General features: G+C 40.2%; 1 pseudogene; it reads left to right on the top strand.

Annotated features, from left to right (window-relative positions):
- LOC149462864 (pantetheinase-like) overlaps nucleotides 1-16,182 on the top strand; it is a 51,514-nt pseudogene extending 35,332 nt beyond the window's left edge.
- The last annotated feature ends 3,340 nt before the right edge of the window (nucleotides 16,183-19,522 follow it).

The raw sequence follows: 19,522 nt of genomic DNA, 5'->3' as shown, positions 1-19,522 counted from the left end.
GTGGGACGGAAGAGAGGGGCCAGAGGAAATAGGCATCTAGCACCCCCAGAAGGGTAGGATTCCTGTGATATTTGTAGCTCATCTATTAGGAAAATTGCAGAGTATAATTTCACGACTAGACTGTGGACTTTTAGTGATCTTAATTATTAATATCACCTAAATCTATCTAAGCTCCCATCCATTTTTCTTTTTGAATAAACACCTATAGTGTGTAATTCCCACTCTAAATGCCTGGAGGAGAGAGCTGGGACACAGTGCAGGATGTGTTCTCACCCCCCCCCCCCTTTCTTCCTGCCAGTGCAGTGCTCCTGTATTAACAAGCAGGCAGCGGTGTTCCAGACACATAGGAGCTGTACTAGCAGGAAGGAGGTGGGGGAGAGAGAGAGCACAGCCCACACTACCGAGCGCAGAAATGTTCAGGAGAGAACCGGGAGTGGAGAGCCATCAACATAAGCATGTGCCCAGTGTTAAAACTGAACTGCACAGTGGTTTTGAGAAGCGAGTGACTGCTGGGCATAGGATCCCATAAACTTGCACATCATGAATGGAGGGGGAGGGTGCGCAGTTTGGCATCTTTGCCTGGAGATGGCCTTTCCTGGCACTGCTAGTAGCTGTAGACAAACACATTAAAGAAGTCTGATAAGATATAATTTTTTTGTCACAGACATAGCTCCTTCTAGAGAGTTACATTTCCCAGCACAAACTCAATGTTTCCTTATGTTTTATAAATGTATCACAGTTCTGTTACTTTTAAGAACTTCCTCTTGCCACTAAGTCTTCTCCCTTTACCATAGTTTTATTGTGGCTGGAAGAGAAGGCTGAACTTCAGCTTTAACCACTTAAGGATTTTGAGCATAAGAGATACATTAAAAAAATCATTAAGTTTCTAGGACATACTGTAATTCCTACATTCAGCACCTCTTCTAGTGCAGCAGATCTCCCCCTGTCACAATTACCAGTTTCCACCAGCTGTCAAAATGACAGTCGGGAATTGCTATGTATTACTTAGCAGAAGCAGCTGTCAAATGTAATATTTGATTGTATCTACATTTTTATTCATATGCATATTTTTTCCATATGATGTGCATGTGGCATCCGTTAACCGCTTTCCAGCTGCCCTATAGCAGAAATACTGCTACAGGGTGGCAGGGGTGCCACCCCTGGAATCATGTGTATATATAAGCGATTTTGCATTTCCCTACCGGCGCTGCTATTTGTAGCCTCGGCTGTCAATCACCGGGTCCCGGCTGGTGATTACTCGCCAGTACCCGGTGATCGCCTAGTATTACTGATGTAAACAAGACAGTTCTCTCCCCTGTTGGCTCCAGTACACTGCTTTGTATAGCTCTGCATAGTAGAGCCATACAAAGCAGTGTGCTTACAGTGTAATGCACACACACAGATTACTGTGAAACAGCACACAGTTTCAACCCTTTGATCACCCCACATGTTAACCCCTTCCTGCCCAGTGCTATTAGTACAGTGTCACTGCTTTTTATTAGCACTAATCACTCTATTGGTGTCACTGGGGATGTCAGTGACACCAGGTCAGTTCCTCCCAGTGTCAGAATGCCTCCTGCAGTCCCTCTATAAGTCGCTGATCACGCCATTACTAGTAAAAAAAAAATCCAGTATCTATACTGCCATTTGTAACCGCTTTAACTTTCACGTAAACCAATTATTTTACATTTATTGGGATTTTTTTTTTTAGCAAAGGCATGTTGCAGAATACATTTTTTGCCTAAATTTATGACGAAATTAGATTTTTTACATTTTTTACTGGATATGTTTTATAGCAAAAAGTCAAAAATATATTTTTTTCTCAAAATAGCGCAAAAAATAGAAAACACACAGGCTATTGCATACCAACAAAAGAAAGCTCAATTTGTGTGGAAAAAAAGGACGTAAATTACATTTGGGTGCAGCGTTGCATGACTATGCAATTGTCAGTTAAAGTAACGCAGCGCCTTAAAGCAAAAAAATGGCCTGGTCAGGAAGGGGGGTAAATCCTCTGGAGGGAAAGTGTTTAAAGAAACTTTACAGGTAAATAAAAATGACCCCTTATATAGCCTTAGTTAAGCCTTATCAGCCCTATCTAACTCATTCCCTTCATTCTCCCCCCATAGATGCTTTCTTGGGTTTTTTTTTTGCTAAATTCTTTAGTTAATTTTTTTCAATTAATTTTGTACTTTTGTTTTTTTAATTGAATAAAAAAAATATTTTTTTAATTTGCAAATAGCTTTTCCATGCTTTGTACCAGAAACATCATTTTAGTGTCATTTGAACTGGAAATAATACAGAATACACTGTAGTGTATACTTTTTATTTAAACTAACACCTTTCATAAAAGAAAACATTTTTCCATTGTATTTGTCTCTTGATTACATAGAAAACAAAAACATATTTTGCAGGAATATATTGCGAAAAGAAAGCATGGTTTGCCATGAAAGAGTAAACATATTTTGCAGGAATATATTGCCAAAAGAAAGCCTAGTTTGCCATGAAAGAGCAATGTACAGTATGTGTTACTTTGTTATTTTAAGTACAATAATGATAAAGTTATTGCCAAATTAACAAACTCATAGCGGAAATATTAAAATTGCTATATTCCATTAGGTATATTGAGCTATGAGAGCGGAAGAGACAGTGTATGAGCTGTTTTTCTGCACACAAGCAAAAAACACTCTAGTTATCCTCAAACATACAGTTCATAAATCATATATTATGCCCTTTATAGCAATAAATCAATCAAAATGTGTCAAGATCTGTACAATAACGTTAAAACATTGAATCTTAACTGATTTGCTCCATGTTGTCAGTCACAAATGCATTTTTGGGTTATGTTATAATGTTTTTTCTATGCATAGAAATTGAACTTGTTTAAAAAGTGTTTAGATGTTAGTCAGCCATGTCTTAATGTATTTCCCAATATTTTTCAAAGGGAGTGGAGTATTTTCACCAGATAAACTTGGACCATACTATTACAATAAAGATCTAGATGAAGGACAGCTGGTGATATCAGAACTGAGATCCCATCCAAGACATAGTATGAACTGTTCACTAGTCAGCTGGAATTTATTTGCATCTAAAATGAGTAAAACGCTATAAAAAAACAAAGTCTTCAGAGGAAAGGTTTTTCTTGATGTATTTAACCTGACTGAACTGAAAGACTCCAATGGGAATGTTACAGTTTGTTATAACAAACTTTGCTGCCATCTCAGCTACAGTATGTTGGAGAAGAGGAATGATGAAGTATATGTGTTTGGTGCCTATGATGGCTTGCATGGACCTCATCAAGTCTTTTATGTAGAGGTAATCCTTTATCTTACAATAACAGAAATGATTAAACTGATTCACCAGATTTTATATGCAACATATATGGATCAGGCCAATTTGGAGACAGTCACTATTTGAGAATTGTCTGACACACTAGAAAATCTGTGCTCTTTTTGATCACTTTTGCTTGTGCAGCATGAAAGGAAAATGAGATGGTACACTACAGCATATTGAAACCTGCCCATATATTCTATGTCAAAAGGGGAGTTCAGGAAAAGGCTAAATAGGAAGCCAGGCAAGTGATTACCCGAAGCCCTGGTAAACTGTTCAAAAGATTGATTGTACTCAAACCTATTTATAATAAGGCACAATGCATACAATATATATATATATATATATATATATATATACAGTGAAGGAAATAAGTATTTGATCCCCTGCTGATTTTGAATGTTTGCCCACTCAGAAAGAAATGATCAGTCTAAAAATCGAATGGTAGGTGTATTGTAACACTGAGAGACAGGATGGCAACAAAAAATTCAAAAGAAATGCATGTCTAACAAGTTACGCACTGATTTGCATGTTCATGAGGGAAATAAGTATTTGATCAGGATTTCTGGCTACCAGTTGTCTTTCATACAGGTAACAAGCCGAGATTAGAAGCAGTGTCTTAAAGGGAGTGCTGCTAATCTCATTTTGTTACCTGTATAAAAGACACCTGTCCACAAGAGAAATTGTAGACCTACACAAGGCTGGACTGGGCTACAAAACTATCGCCAAGCAACTTGGTGAGAAGGTGACAACAGTTGGTGCAATCATTCGCAAACGGAAGAAACACAAAACAACTGTCAATCTCCCTAGGTCTGGTACACCATGCAAGATCTCACCTCGTGGAGTGTCAATGATCATGAGAACAGTGAGGAATCATCCCAGAACTACATGTGAGGATCTTGTCAATGATCTCCAGGCAGTTGGGACCACAGTCACCAAGAAAACAATTCTAACACATTACGCCGACAAGGATTGAAATCCTGCAGTGCCCGCAATGTCCCTCTGCTCAAGAAAGCACATGTCCAGTCCAGACTGAAGTTTGCCACTGAATATCTGAATGATGCAGAGGAGGACTGGTTGAAAGTGTTGTGGTCAGATGAGACCAAAATCGAGCTCTTTGGCATCAACATAACTCGCCGTGTTTGGAGGTGGAGGAGGAATGCTGCCTATGACCCCAAGAACACCATCCCAACTGTCAAACATGGTGGTGGAAACATTCTGCTTTGGGAGTGGTTTTCTGCTAAGGGGATAGGACAACTGCACCGCATCAAAGGGATGATGGACGGGGCAATGTACCATCAAATCTTGGGTGAAAACCTTCTTCCCTCAGCCAGGGCATTGAAAATGGGTCGTGGATGGGTGTTCCAGCATGACAATGACCCAAAACACACGACCAAGGCAACAAAAGAGTGGCTCAAGAAGAAGCACATTAAGGTCCTGAAGTGGCCTAGCCAGTCTCTACACCTTAATCTGATTGAAAATCTGTGGAGGGAGCTGAAAGTTTGAATTGCCAAACGTCAGCCACCAAACCTTAATGATTTGGAGAGGATCTGCCAAGAGGAGTCAGACAAAATTTCTCCTGAGATGTGTACAAACCTGGTGGCCAACTGTCTGACCTCTGTGATTGCCAACAAGGGATTTGCCACCAAGTACTAAGTCATGTTTTGTGAAGGGGATCAAATACTTATTTCCTTCATGAACATGCAAATCAGTGCATAATTTGTTAGACATGCATTTCTTTTGAATTTTTTGTTGCTATTCTGTCTCTCAGTGTTACAATACACCTACCATACGATTTTTCACATTTCCTTGTGAGTGGGCAAACATTCAAAATCAGCAGGGGATCAAATACTTATTTCCTTCACTGTATATATACAGGGCTATGGGTACGGGGGTACCACCAGTCCTCCTGTACGGGGCCCAGGACAGCAGTGGGGCCCAGGCAGCAGGGTGAATCAGATGTGGGACAGGGAGGGTGATAGGTGCAGCAGGGAGACAATTACTGAAACCCATTTCCCTGTATGGCACTCACTGCAGCAGCTGAAAACTGGCTTCTCTCCCTCACACTTTCAGCTGCTGCATTCTCTCCGTCCCACTGGAAGCTGCAAGCATACAACAAGATCCTTCAGGATGGAAAGTGGGGGAAAGATCTGGTAAATATGTTACATTTACCAGTCCCTTCATTTCCTGAATGAACACAATGAGTGATCAGTCAGGTTGGCTGTACGGTGCCCCGTGTTTTCTAACAGCAGCCCAATATATATGCATCCAAATGTATATGTACACCAAAAAAAACAAAACATCACAGAATGAAGATGTAGTTGTGGTTTGTTCCACCAAATGTAGCCCTGGATATGATTATTTAGTTAAAGGTATGCTTGTTGTCCTTCCTGGAAATGCCAGCTGGTATGCTTGGTGTACTTGTAGAGGCATGTATATTTGTTTCATGAAAATAAAAACCAAAATGGATCCACTCTGTGCAAACCAGAATGCAGGACCAGATAGAACTGCTAAAGGTAAACTGGCAGTTGAACAGATTTGTTTCTACTTACTTAAAGTAAACCTATGCCAAGACTATGCACAATAATATATTTGCATATTCCAAACATAAAAGTAAAAACAAAACCTAATTTACTCTTGCTATAAGAATTGTGGAGAAATTAAAGATAAATAGCTAATTAGAACAGTGCTCCTCACCAAACTATCTCATAATAGTGCAAACTCTCTATATAATCAAAATAGTATCTACATCAATATTGGTGCAAAAATACTCTGCTATACAAAATGTGTGTAATGACTATCAATATTGGAAAAAATGAAACATTGAAAAAAATGAAATCTTAAAAGAAAAAAAATCTATACTCTGTGCAAACCTAAAAATTAATCAAACTCATATAAAATAATTCATACATATAAAAGTGTAATATAGGTGACTATATCAGAAATAAATATATATTTAAAAAATATATATTTATATAACCTGGTGTCCAAAAAGTCCATAATTAAAAAAAAAGTCCTTAATTAATATTCTCATTAAGCCTTCTGTGTTATACAACACCAACACCGCGTGAAATCCGCCACCAGACAAAATGAATAAACTTACCAGAGCGCCATGCTGGTAGTACTATAAACCAGCTAAAAACGCAGTGGCTCTGGGAGCAATGATCTGCAGAGACGCCAGCAGACTATTACAACTCCTTAATCGGATCTTCATATACTCATATGGAATCATAGAGACTGGGAAGAGGAAGCTTCATTGTGTAAAAGCATAAGGATACTTTATTTCATAAAAAGATATGTCACACTCACAATGTAAAGTGTCATAGCGGACTGCATATACATAGAACTGCAGGTCAACTCTGGTCTAAAACAACCACCAGCAGCTCACCCGTAAATGGTGACATCACCTTCCAAGCCCCGCCCTACACGTTTCGTCATCCGACTTCCTGCAGGAGCGGAAGCTCACAATAGAGGCACAGCTATCCCAGATTTTTTTCCTTAGAGAGCAGATATTGGCATACTAAACAATATGGTAGTGTGACCAGAGCACCCCTACCTAGAAAAAGGAGGTTACTAAATGATCCACGCGGAGTAATATGGGTTCAAAAATTACAAACAATATTTTATTTGATCACATAGATCATAAGGAGGTTAAACATGAGCACGATGAACATGTCAAACAGATAAAATCATTTTTAAAAAGCACTTAGCGTCTTCATCTCAGGGTCATTTTGGCAAGTAGAGTACCATATAAGGCAATATAGGGTAATGGTGTGGTTTGATCCTAGGTTTCCATAAATCTCCAACTTGTATTAGAATGAACCATATATTCTGCAGATATGTTCTCAATATGAGCCAGGATGTGTAGAGTAGCCTCCTGGTGTGTAGAAACTGGAACATAAAAATAAATAAAGAATAGATATATATGAAGATATGGGAGCTAAATCGCACCTAAGCCACACCAAACCTCCCTATACAGTAGTCAGTGGACACTTTCATTACCTTCTCAGTTGTAAGGCTGTCATACCCGCTTCTCAAATGTGGGGATTTCCTGGGTAACCACCCCAAGTGAAACAAAGTCCACAGTACCAAATGATTCTGGGGATATATATAAAGATTATTGTATAGATCACAGGCATCAAGTAAAACCCTGAAAACAGAGACAAGATATAGGTATATTACCATCAATAAAGATCAAGAAGACTCCCGTCGACTTGAAATAGGATCAGGTCCTTGATGCTTGTTCAAAGGTGCATATGGGGGTGGGAAGCCAGGTAGTCACAATGCGTGAATTCCAAACACATATATAATGTATGTAGCAGGCAGTGAGTACCTGAGTCTATATACCCAATAAAGGGTTTCCAAAAATTACTCAATCTGAGAAAGATGAAGCGGTTTAAATAGGATATGGCTTTGTCACAGCATACAATGCCTAAGTAGGATAGCGTATATATGTATATACATTATCCTCCGAAGAGGATTTCCAAAAAATTCCCCAAAAATGCAGGGTAAATTAGACCCATATGACATACCCTCTTAACTCCATATATGCTCTATGAATCTAAACAGCAGTGAGCTAAAATAACTTGCCACCGGTGGAAGGTATATTCCCATAGGGGATTGCCGTTTGCGAACCGCTGTAGTAGTAGCCTTATGGTGGTTTTCAGAGGGCCTCGTGCCTTCCTAGCAAGGAGCTGTGACACCGCCGTTCCTTCCCACCTCGTGGGCGCCGCACCCTATGAAGACGCCGAGCGTAGTGACGTCATTACGTTGACGCGTTTCGTCCGCCAATCACCGCAGACTTTGTCAGAACTGGGAGGGGACTTCATTCCTTTGCCTTATATGGTGCACTAATTGCATACCAAAAAGTCTCCACGTCGCCCTCTTGTGTTGCAAAAGTATCACTACATTCAAAAAATCCAAAGTGAATTAAAAAACATATATTAAATTTAAATTGACTGCTGGCAGTAGAGAGGAGGGACCATACTGCAATAAACCAGATCATCTTTAGAGAGGATAATGGAGAGGGATAATTATTATGATTCAAGAAGGGAGGTATCAAGACCAGGTTCAAACACCTAATTTTAATATTAATCTAGTTGTTATAGAAATTTAATCTACAGTGGGAAAAGAAAGGGCCTAGTGGTTAGGTTCATACTTTGTCCAAATAGGTCCATATTTCCTTCCCATACAGAATACCCCAGTACGAGTTATAGCTCAAGGTATGTTAAAGGTTCCAGAAAATTCAATTTAAGAAAACTTTAAAATTGAGTTCTGTATTTAGTCCGTATGGGACAAGTGCACCCAGGGTATAGGTCCAGAATTTTTCTTTTTGTAGGAGGACTTTGTCAAAGTCACCTCGACGAGCTGAAATATTCAGCAAAAAAATCCCTTTCACTTTCAAGCCTTCTGTTTTACCCCCATGTACTTCTCTAAAGTGTTGTGCCAGTGGGTTCTCTTTTTCTCCCTTCCCTACGTTCCTATTTTCATTTCTGATATCTCTCAGGTGTTCACCAATCCTAGTCCTGAGGTTCCTTTTCGTTTTTCCTATGTATATCTTCTTGCATGGACATTCTATCATATATATTATTCTACTACTGGAGCAGTTAATGAAACTTCGTATCTGGAATGCCTTAGATTTATCATTATTAAAGAACTGGTTCGACTTATGTACAAATGGACAAATTTGACAATGGCCGCATGGAAACATACCACATAGGCCTGTCCTCCTAGTTAACCAATTCCTTTGTGGTGCCCTCTGAAACTCTGATTGTACTAGTATGTCATTTAAATTCCGAGCTCTTTTTGCTACCATTTGAGGGCTCCCCCCTACCACTCTTGCTATCTGCGGATTTTGAGTTAGTAAGTACCAATGAGAGTCCAGGGCCTTCTTGACTTCACCCCATTGTTGTCCAAATTTAGTTATGAATCTTATTGGTTGGTTTACCGAATTCGCCTCTACCTTTGATTTTGTTTTATTTATAAGCTCCTCTCTTGTTCTACCCAGAGCTCTTCTTTTTGCTCTTCTTAGGGTTCTATGTGAGTAACCTCTTTCTCTAAATCTCTTGTAGAGCTGAATAGATTCGTTTCTATATTGAGCTTCTTCTGTACAGTTCCTTCTTATTCTCTGAAACTGACCAATAGGTATTCCCTGTTTTAAACTCCTTGGATGATAACTATTAGCATGTAAAAGTGTATTCGCCGCTGTTTCCTAGCCCTGGACTCTCATTGGTACTTACTAACTCAAAATCCGCAGATAGCAAGAGTGGTAGGGGGGAGCCCTCAAATGGTAGCAAAAAGAGCTCGGAATTTAAATGACATACTAGTACAATCAGAATTTCAGAGGGCACCACAAAGGAATTGGTTAACTAGGAGGACAGGCCTATGTGGTATGTTTCCATGCGGCCATTGTCAAATTTGTCCATTTGTACATAAGTCGAACCAGTTCTTTAATAATGATAAATCTAAGGCATTCCAGATACGAAGCTTCATTAACTGCTCCAGTAGTAGAATAATATATATGATAGAATGTCCATGCAAGAAGATATACATAGGAAAAACGAAAAGGAACCTCAGGACTAGGATTGGTGAACACCTGAGAGATATCAGAAATGAAAATAGGAACGTAGGGAAGGGAGAAAAAGAGAACCCACTGGCACAACACTTTAGAGAAGTACATGGGGGTAAAACAGAAGGCTTGAAAGTGAAAGGGATTTTTTTGCTGAATATTTCAGCTCGTCGAGGTGACTTTGACAAAGTCCTCCTACAAAAAGAAAAATTCTGGATCTATACCCTGGGTGCACTTGTCCCATACGGACTAAATACAGAACTCAATTTTAAAGTTTTCTTAAATTGAATTTTCTGGAACCTTTAACATACCTTGAGCTATAACTCGTACTGGGGTATTCTGTATGGGAAGGAAATATGGACCTATTTGGACAAAGTATGAACCTAACCACTAGGCCCTTTCTTTTCCCACTGTAGATTAAATTTCTATAACAACTAGATTAATATTAAAATTAGGTGTTTGAACCTGGTCTTGATACCTCCCTTCTTGAATCATAATAATTATCCCTCTCCATTATCCTCTCTAAAGATGATCTGGTTTATTGCAGTATGGTCCCTCCTCTCTACTGCCAGCAGTCAATTTAAATTTAATATATGTTTTTTAATTCACTTTGGATTTTTTGAATGTAGTGATACTTTTGCAACACAAGAGGGCGACGTGGAGACTTTTTGGTATGCAATTAGTGCACCATATAAGGCAAAGGAATGAAGTCCCCTCCCAGTTCTGACAAAGTCTGCGGTGATTGGCGGACGAAACGCGTCAACGTAATGACGTCACTACGCTCGGCGTCTTCATAGGGTGCGGCGCCCACGAGGTGGGAAGGAACGGCGGTGTCACAGCTCCTTGCTAGGAAGGCACGAGGCCCTCTGAAAACCACCATAAGGCTACTACTACAGCGGTTCGCAAACGGCAATCCCCTATGGGAATATACCTTCCACCGGTGGCCAGTTATTTTAGCTCACTGCTGTTTAGATTCATAGAGCATATATGGAGTTAAGAGGGTATGTCATATGAGTCTAATTTACCCTGCATTTTTGGGGAATTTTTTGGAAATCCTCTTCGGAGGATAATGTATATACATACAGTTGCAAGAAAAAGTATGTGAACCCCTTGGGATTACGTGAAGTTTTGCATGAATTGGGCATAAAATGTGCTCTGAACGTCATCTAAGTCACAACAATAGAAGAACACAGTTTGCTGAACATAATACTACACAAACATTAGATGTTGCCATGGTTTAATTGCACATAACATGTAAACATTCACAGTGCGGGGAGGAAAAAGTATGTGAGGCCCTAGCTTAATGACTTCTCCCAGAGCTAATTGGAGCCATGAGTGAGCCAACCTTGACTCCAATCAGTGTGATGATATTGGATGTGTTGCTGACAGCTGTCCTGCCCTTAAAAAACACACACCTGTTTTGGGTTTACTGGTTTCAAGAAGCACTGTCTGATGTGAACCATGCCTCGCAGAAAAGAGCTCTCAGAAGACCTACGATCAAGAATTGTTGACTTGCATGAAGCTGGAAAGGGTTACAAAAGTATCTCCAAAAGCCTTGATGTTCATGTGTCCACGGTAAGACAGACTGTCTACAAATGGAGAAAGTTTAGCACTGTTGCTACTCTCCCTAGGCGTGGTCGTCCTGTAAAAATGACTGCAAGAGCACAGCGCAGAATGCTGCATGAGGTAAAGAAGAATCCCAGAGTGTCAGCTAAAGACCTACAGAAATCTCTGGCACATGCTAACATTTTTGTTGACACATCTACAATAAGGAGAACATTAAACAAGAATGGAGTACATGGGAGGACACCACGGAGGAAGCCATTGCTGTCCAAAAAGAAGATTGCAGCACGTTTGAAGTTTGCAAAAGAGCACCTGGATGTTCCACAGCACTACTGGCAGAATATACTGTGAACAGATGAAACCAAGATTGAGTTGTTTGGGAAGAACACACAACACTATGTGTGGAGAAAAAAGGCCCAGCACACCAACATCAAAACCTCATCCCCACTGTGAAACATGGCGGAGGGAGCATCATAGTTTGGGGCTGCTTTGCTGTCTCAGGGCCTGGACGGATTGTTGTCATTGATGGGAAAATGAATTCCAGAGTTTATCAAGACATTTTGCAGGAAAACGTACGACCATCTGTCCGCCAACTGAAGCTCCGCAGAGGATGGGTGATGCAACAGGACAATGACACAAAGCATACAAGTAATTCAACAAAACAATGGCTGCAACAGCACAGAATACGCCTTCTGGAGTGGCCTAGTCAGAGTCCTGACCTCAACCCCATTGAAATGCTGTGGCATGACCTTAAGAGAGCGATTCACACCAGACATCCCAAGAGTATTGCTACACTGAAACAGTTTTGTGAAGAGGAGTGGTTCAAAATGACTCCAGATCGTTGTGCAGGTCTGATCTGCAACTACAGGAAACGTTTGGTTGAGGTTATTGCTGCCAAAGGAGGGTCAACCAGTTATTAAGTCCAAAGGTTCACATACTTTTTCCTCCCTGCACTGTGAATGTTTACATGTTATGTGCAATTAAACCATGGCAACATCTAATGTTTGTGTAGTATTATGTTCAGCAGACTGTGTTCTTCTATTGTTGTGACTTAGATGACGTTCAGAGCACATTTTATGCCCAATTCATGCAAAACTCCACGTAATCGCAAGGGGTTCACATACTTATTCTTGCAACTGTATATACGCTATCCTACTTAGGCATTGTATGCTGTGACAAAGCCATATCCTATTTAAACCGCTTCATCTTTCTCAGATTGAGTAATTTTTGGAAACCCTTTATTGGGTATATAGACTCAGGTACTCACGGCCTGCTACATACATTATATATGTGTTTGGAATTCACGCATTGTGACTACCTGGCTTCCCACCCCCATATGCACCTTTGAACAAGCATCAAGGACCTGATCCTATTTAAAGTCGACGGGAGTCTTCTTGATCTTTATTGATGGTAATATACCTATATCTTGTCTCTGTTTTCAGGGTTTTACTTGATGCCTGTGATCTATACAATAATCTTTATATATATCCCCAGAATCATTTGGTACTGTGGACTTTGTTTCACTTGGGGTGGTTACCCAGGAAATCCCCACATTTGAGAAGCGGGTATGACAGCCTTACAACTGAGAAGGTAATGAAAGTGTCCACTGACTACTGTATAGGGAGGTTTGGTGTGGCTTAGGTGCGATTCAGCTCCCATATCTTCATATATATCTATTCTTTATTTATTTTTATGTTCCAGTTTCTACACACCAGGAGGCTACTCTACACATCCTGGCTCATATTGAGAACATATCTGCAGAATATATGGTTCATTCTAATACAAGTTGGAGATTTATGGAAACCTAGGATCAAACCACACCATTACCCTATATTGCCTTATATGGTACTCTACTTGCCAAAATGACCCTGAAATGAAGACGCTAAGTGCTTTTAAAAATGATTTTATCTGTTTGACATGTTCATCGTGCTCATGTTTAACCTCCTTATGATCTATGTGATCAAATAAAATATTGTTTGTAATTTTTGAACCCATATTACTCCGGGTGGATCATTTAGTAACCTCCTTTTTCTAGGTAGGGGTGCTCTGGTCACACTACCATATTGTTTAGTATGCATTTCTTGGGTTTATGGATCCACACTTACATGTTAAGTGAGCCGGAGATATGACTATGACACTAGTCATTCGTGTCATTTCAGGTGGCCTCTTTCTGTTCTATTTTTGTGAGCAGATATTGGCAGCCTACCAGCCCTCTAATATAAATAACCAGAAGCATCTAGAAACTGAAACCCATCTACAGAGTCTTTGTTGAGCTGTTTTCTTGCTTGTGAATGGACTCTGCAAAGGATCGCATGGGATTTTAACAGGAATGCGATGCGATTCCTTCCCGACTCACATGTGGTTTCCCTGTGAGTGCAGTGCAATTTGCAGTGCAATTTGAGCCATAGAAAATGAATGGCTCAAATCTTAAAGCAAATTGCTCCGCACCTGCAGGGAAACTGCATGTGACTTGGACAGGACCGCATTCCTGTTCAAATCACAGGCAAAAAATAAGTATGACGCAAGTAAAGTTGCACTCACAATTGTAGGTGTATACAGGGGTGGACTGACAAGTCATGGGGCCCCCGGGCAATAGGGGATCATGGGGCCCCCCTCAAAAAAGCCTATGAAAAAGGTACCAGGGGCATCTCATGGGGCCCCCTACAGACCCCGGGCCCTCAGGCAGTGCCTGAGTTTCCAAATGGTCAGTCTGCCCCTGGGTGTATATAAAAATGCATATCATCCTATGTGTTGACATCACACTGTGAAAGTCCCGCTCTACTCTCCCCGTTGCCTGGATAATAGTTCAGTCACCCGCTCCATATATGACTGTAACATTGACCCAGTGTGCCTCTATATACACAAAGACTCGCACAAGTTGTAAGACTCCAAGCCCTCAGTGGGATGGAGGAGTGCTGCTGACTGCTTGGTGGCTGTTGGTGTTTGAAACAAATACATTGGTCTAATGTCTGACAGCTTGTGGGAGTCTTTGTGTGTGTGGAGGCAGCAGTTGCAGGTGTTGTGCAATTTGCAGTGGGATTTGAGCCATTAATTTTGTATGACTTAAATTGCACTGAAAATTGCACTGCATTCACAGGGAAATCACCTGGGCCTTATTTACATCTCTTGTGCCTATAGCAGAGAATTCTGATGTGCCACCCCCCTCCAAGAAAAGACCGTAAGACTGACTTGTTTTTTCTTGATAAAATATTTTTATATGTGTAAAGGGGAATTCTTCGGACTGTGATGTAAAGAGATGTAAAGGTAAATTCTCATGTAAGGGGGTCTCTAGTCCCCAGAGTTCCCTTTATATCAGAGTCCTCTGAGTTTTCCTTTACATCAGAATCTGCAGGGTTCTCCCTTACAGTGCAACAGGACCTCTGAGGACCCTGAAGTACAGGGGAACTCTGATGTAAGGGGGACACTGCAGACCGTGATGTAAAGGGGGACTCTGATGTAAGGTTGTCAAAAGCCCCCTCCTTACATCACAGTCAGCAGTATTCCTTTTTGCATCAGGGTCCGCAGTGTTCCCCCTTACATCAGAGTTCCCTTTTACATCATGGTCCTTTTAACAGTACTATTAGATAAAGTAATTTAAAGATTTCTATGGGTCTGTTTATTCAGTCAGGAGAGGCTTGGGAGATGAACCCATAGAAGTCTGTGAAAAAATTACTTTAGATTAAATATTTCAATAGAGCAAAATATGTTAACTACATGTTTGCTTCAGTTTCCTTTTAAAGTTTATCATGCATTCTTGATAAGTAAAGTGTGTGAAACAAACAAGAGCCTTACTTACAATGATGGTGAGAAACTTTGCAGTGGAAATCGGCTGTTGCAAGCTAACACATTTTTCAAGTTGGGTCTTGCAAAATATACTATTATTTCATTGTGTGGTAAATGAGTGTCTCTGATATACATCTCTTTGGCAAACATTGGGCAGCCTTGGAGCACGTTACCATTAGCACTTTAAAGGCTTTGTAAATACCTTGGTATTTGATCTCATAAGTAAATTGGGAAATAGTTTTGTTGACCTTTTACCTACTGGTAAAACCTATAATAAGGCTTATCTGTAGGTACTGTAAATATCTCCTAATTGTCTACCGTTAAGGAGATATTTACTTCTGTACAAGCTGGTTACATCACCGGTGAATGCACCCTGAAGGAAAGGCATACCCGTGCCGTTCCTCCAGAGCTCCATGCCACAGCCAGGACTCCTGCGTGCATATGCAGGAGTGACATCAGAGTGGCTCAACCAGTCAGATGGTCAGAGCCCATGAACACGTAAGGAAGATTGAGTGAAGATGGAAGCCCTATCAGCGGTGACAATGTGCCAATGAAGAGCGTTGTTTTCAGGTATTTCATAATGTGCTAGTATGCAGTGCATACTAGCACATTATGGCATTGCCATGCAGGGGAAAAATTTCTTTTTTTTTTTTTTGTGTTTACTACTACTTTAAAATTAATTTTTTTTTTGGTATTTATTCTGCGTTTCTTTTCTTCTTATTTAGGTGTGTACTTTATTAAAGTATAATAGTCTGGAATCGCTTGATGAAGCTTCTGAAACTGCTCTCACCAAATTTGAATCATTTTCTGTTAGCTGTACATTTAACTCCTCCCATGTGTTTCCAGAGGTTCTGCTAAGTGGTGTTAAACTGGCACCTGAACTATTTGAGGTAATCAATAACTACTATGGTTCACTCATTGGTGCTTTATTGGAATGTTAATCCTTTTACTCCCCAAGCAATTGTTCTCATTTTTATGCATGATATTGTGCAACAATATCATCCTCAATATAAAAATATATAAAATGAGGTTATGTTGAATAAATAGACATCAAATATGTCAGGCGGCCTTAACGTGTGAATCCAACACAACAAACACTTTACTCCTGCGCTAGGAAAGGACTCAGTAGACCCAATAGGAATGTTCTGGAATTTTCTTGAATATGCACTGCTTGCTGCCCTCAACAGACAGGGGGTGGTCTGAATACACTGGATACAAATGGAGAAACAGAAAAAGGGCACACCGACCTAGTGCATTATCATTTAAAATAATTTATTAGAGAAATAAAAATAGGTATCATACTCACAATGGACATAATAACACAGGCATGTCAAACTGAACAAGGTGTATGATCCAAACAACATCTGAGTCCATACGATGGAACCCTGGATGACCAACTTTCTAACGCGTTTCGAGGACACAACCTCTTCCTCAGAGCCAACCTTAACGTGTGAAACAGAAAAAAACCATGGTAACCAAAATTAATAATATGTAGCACCCTCCTAGAGAAGGATGCTAGGCACATCTTTTGATCACTTCTGTGATCAAAGGAGCAGAAATTGTTTGGCCTGGCCTGTTCAGGGTTTCACAGGCTTAGAGTCTGATTGCTTTCCTCTGCCTCTGGAAGAAGCTTCCAGAGCTTAGGGCAGGAGAGGATTGTCCATAAGGGGCTGGAATGGTGATAAATAGTCTGAGACACTGAAAAGCTGTGTTCCCTCTCCTCAAGAGGGTTCCAGAGCCAGAGGCGCTGCTGCCCGCAGGCATCCCATGGACTGTTTAGCTGTTAAAAGAGGCCTTAGCGGTGTCAAGACTGAGGGCCTGGATGGATTTTGCTTGGAGCCAATTGCAGACCACAGGGGATCTGGTCTAGAGAGGTGTTGTCTCACTCACTGGACCATGTCTGGAGGAAGCTGGAAGGTAGCAGCTGTCCTGGGGACTTATGAGTAAAGACTCCAAACTGACCCCTGTGACTGTGTAGTTTTTTGGAAGCTGCACTGGGTACCAGCAGTTGTGCATCAGCATAAGGTAACCAGATGCTTAAAAGATTTGCCCCTTGCTCTTCAACCGAGAGGCTTTAGACTGTGTTAAGATGCGCTATTACTCAAAAATTTAAGTACTGAGAGTTTTGAAGTATCTCATGCCCTGTTAAAATACTTTAAGCAATAAATTACAAAAAGATATCCCCTAGACTGACTCATTGGAGCCATAATGTGTGGACTGGTGCTTGGGTGACTGGCAGTGTCTATAATATACGGGAAGATCCAGCTGTTACCAACATCCCATATGGGGGTAATGCTACAAACACTTGACACTATAACCGCCTTTACAGTTCATCAGTTTAGAGTTAACTGTAAAAGAGGGATCTGAATTATTTTTTTTTTACCTCTGGCTATGTGGGTATACCCACTGGGGTTGATTTAGTAAAGGCAAATAGACTTTTGCACTCATTTTCCCAAGAGCTTAGTGAATGTGGTGAAGTTTTACTTTTTAAAGAATACCCAATATCAAATGTGCAATACATGCTACATATTACCCCCTTGAGAGCAGTTGGTTTTGGGTCAACCTTATTTTCTGTACAGCCAGGCAATGTGCATTTTCCATCCAGACAGAAAAAAAAAGTCCATGGGCTTGTTTTTTTTGTATTTATTAAGGATTTCAACTTGGATACGGAAAAAGGGTTTCTGGAGGCAGGGCCTGGGGTCAGTAGGGGGCCCCATGAGATGCCCCTGGTACCTTTTTTCATAGGCTTTTCTGAGTTTGGGCAAGGACACAGGGGCCCCATGATCCCCTATTGCCCAGGGGCCCCATGAGTTGTCAGTCCGCCAATGGTCTGACTCACATTAGATTATAGAAATAGAAAGTAGAAAACAATGGCTTAAAAGAAAACTTTAATGACTAGGGGCAAATTCATTTTAGTTTTTAAACTGATGTTCAAATCAAAAGGGCGTTTCAGGAGCAGGCTGAAAGGGGAGATACAGTATGTAAAGTCACTATTTGCTGCCCTAATGAACTGGTGAAAAGAACCATTGACCTTTCACCTACATTATTCACCATGAAATAAGCAGTATATAAGCACTGCTTTTAAAAATATTATTTTAAACTCCATAATATTATACATTAATATTATTTAATATTTTACATACATAGAGATAAAATGCATATATAAAGTGTCCAATATTGATGTCCTTTGTTATTCAAAAGAGAGAAAAGTATCTACAACGTGTCCCCAAAGTGCAAATACAGTGCCTCAGTCTAATTAACCACTTGCCCTCCACAGGATTTTACTGACCAGGCCATTTTACGTGTGTGTTACGGCGCTCCGGTACTATAATTGCCAATTGCGCGGTCATGCAATGCTGCACCGAAATTAAATTTAAGTCCTTTTTTTCCCACGAATTGAGCTTTCTTTCGATGGTATTTAATCACCTGTGCGGTTTTTATTTTTTTGCGCTATAAAAAAAAAAAGACAGACAATTTTGAGAAAAAAACAAACAATATTTTTTTACTTTTTGCTATGTCCAGTAAAAAAATTTTAAAAATCAAATTTCATCATAAATTTAGGCCAAAATGTATTCTGGTACGTCTTTGCTACAAAAAAATCCCAATATGTGTAAATTAATTGGTTTACGTGAAAGTTATAGTGTTTACAAATGGTGGTATATATACTGGGATTTTTTTTATTTTTACTAGTAATGGTGGTGATCAGCGACTTATGTAGTAAAGAACAAAAAACAAAGCGCACCAACCTTACGCATTAGTAGGCACTTAATAAATTTATTGATAAGAAATATACTCACAAGAGTAGCAATATAAAAGGCATGTAACAACGAACTGTGAAACACTGAGTTAGGAGACACAGAGCTCTGAGGAAGAAGAGAACCTCCTTCGAAATGTGTCAGCTTGACCCTGATGGGATTTGCACGTGTCTCCTAACCCAGTGTTTCGCTGTTCATTGTTACATGCCTTTTATATTGCTACTCTTGTGAGTATATTTCTTATCGATAAATTTATTAAGTGCCTACTGAGGTAATGCGCAAGGTTGGTGCACTTTGTTTTTTATTCTTTACTACAGTTGTTGTTGGGCTTTCCCAGCTTCGTGTCTGAGCTGCACAACCTTTGCTCAGTGTTGGATGAACATTATACTTTCATCATATTGTCATTTTGTTCGAATGGTCTTCTTCTGATCTCTGTCTCTGAGCGTAGGTGTTGGATTTGGATTATTAATCAGTGACTTATAGCGAGACTGCGACGGGCATTCTGACATTGGGGGAACTGACTTGG

Source organism: Staurois parvus, unplaced genomic scaffold (assembly GCF_062004578.1).
Source record: "Staurois parvus isolate SC_StPar_1 unplaced genomic scaffold, SC_StPar_1.0 ptg000165l, whole genome shotgun sequence".
Lineage (NCBI taxonomy): Eukaryota > Metazoa > Chordata > Amphibia > Anura > Ranidae > Staurois > Staurois parvus.
The sequence above is the reverse complement of the archived record's forward strand: the minus strand, read 5'-3'. Positions and strand labels throughout refer to the sequence as shown.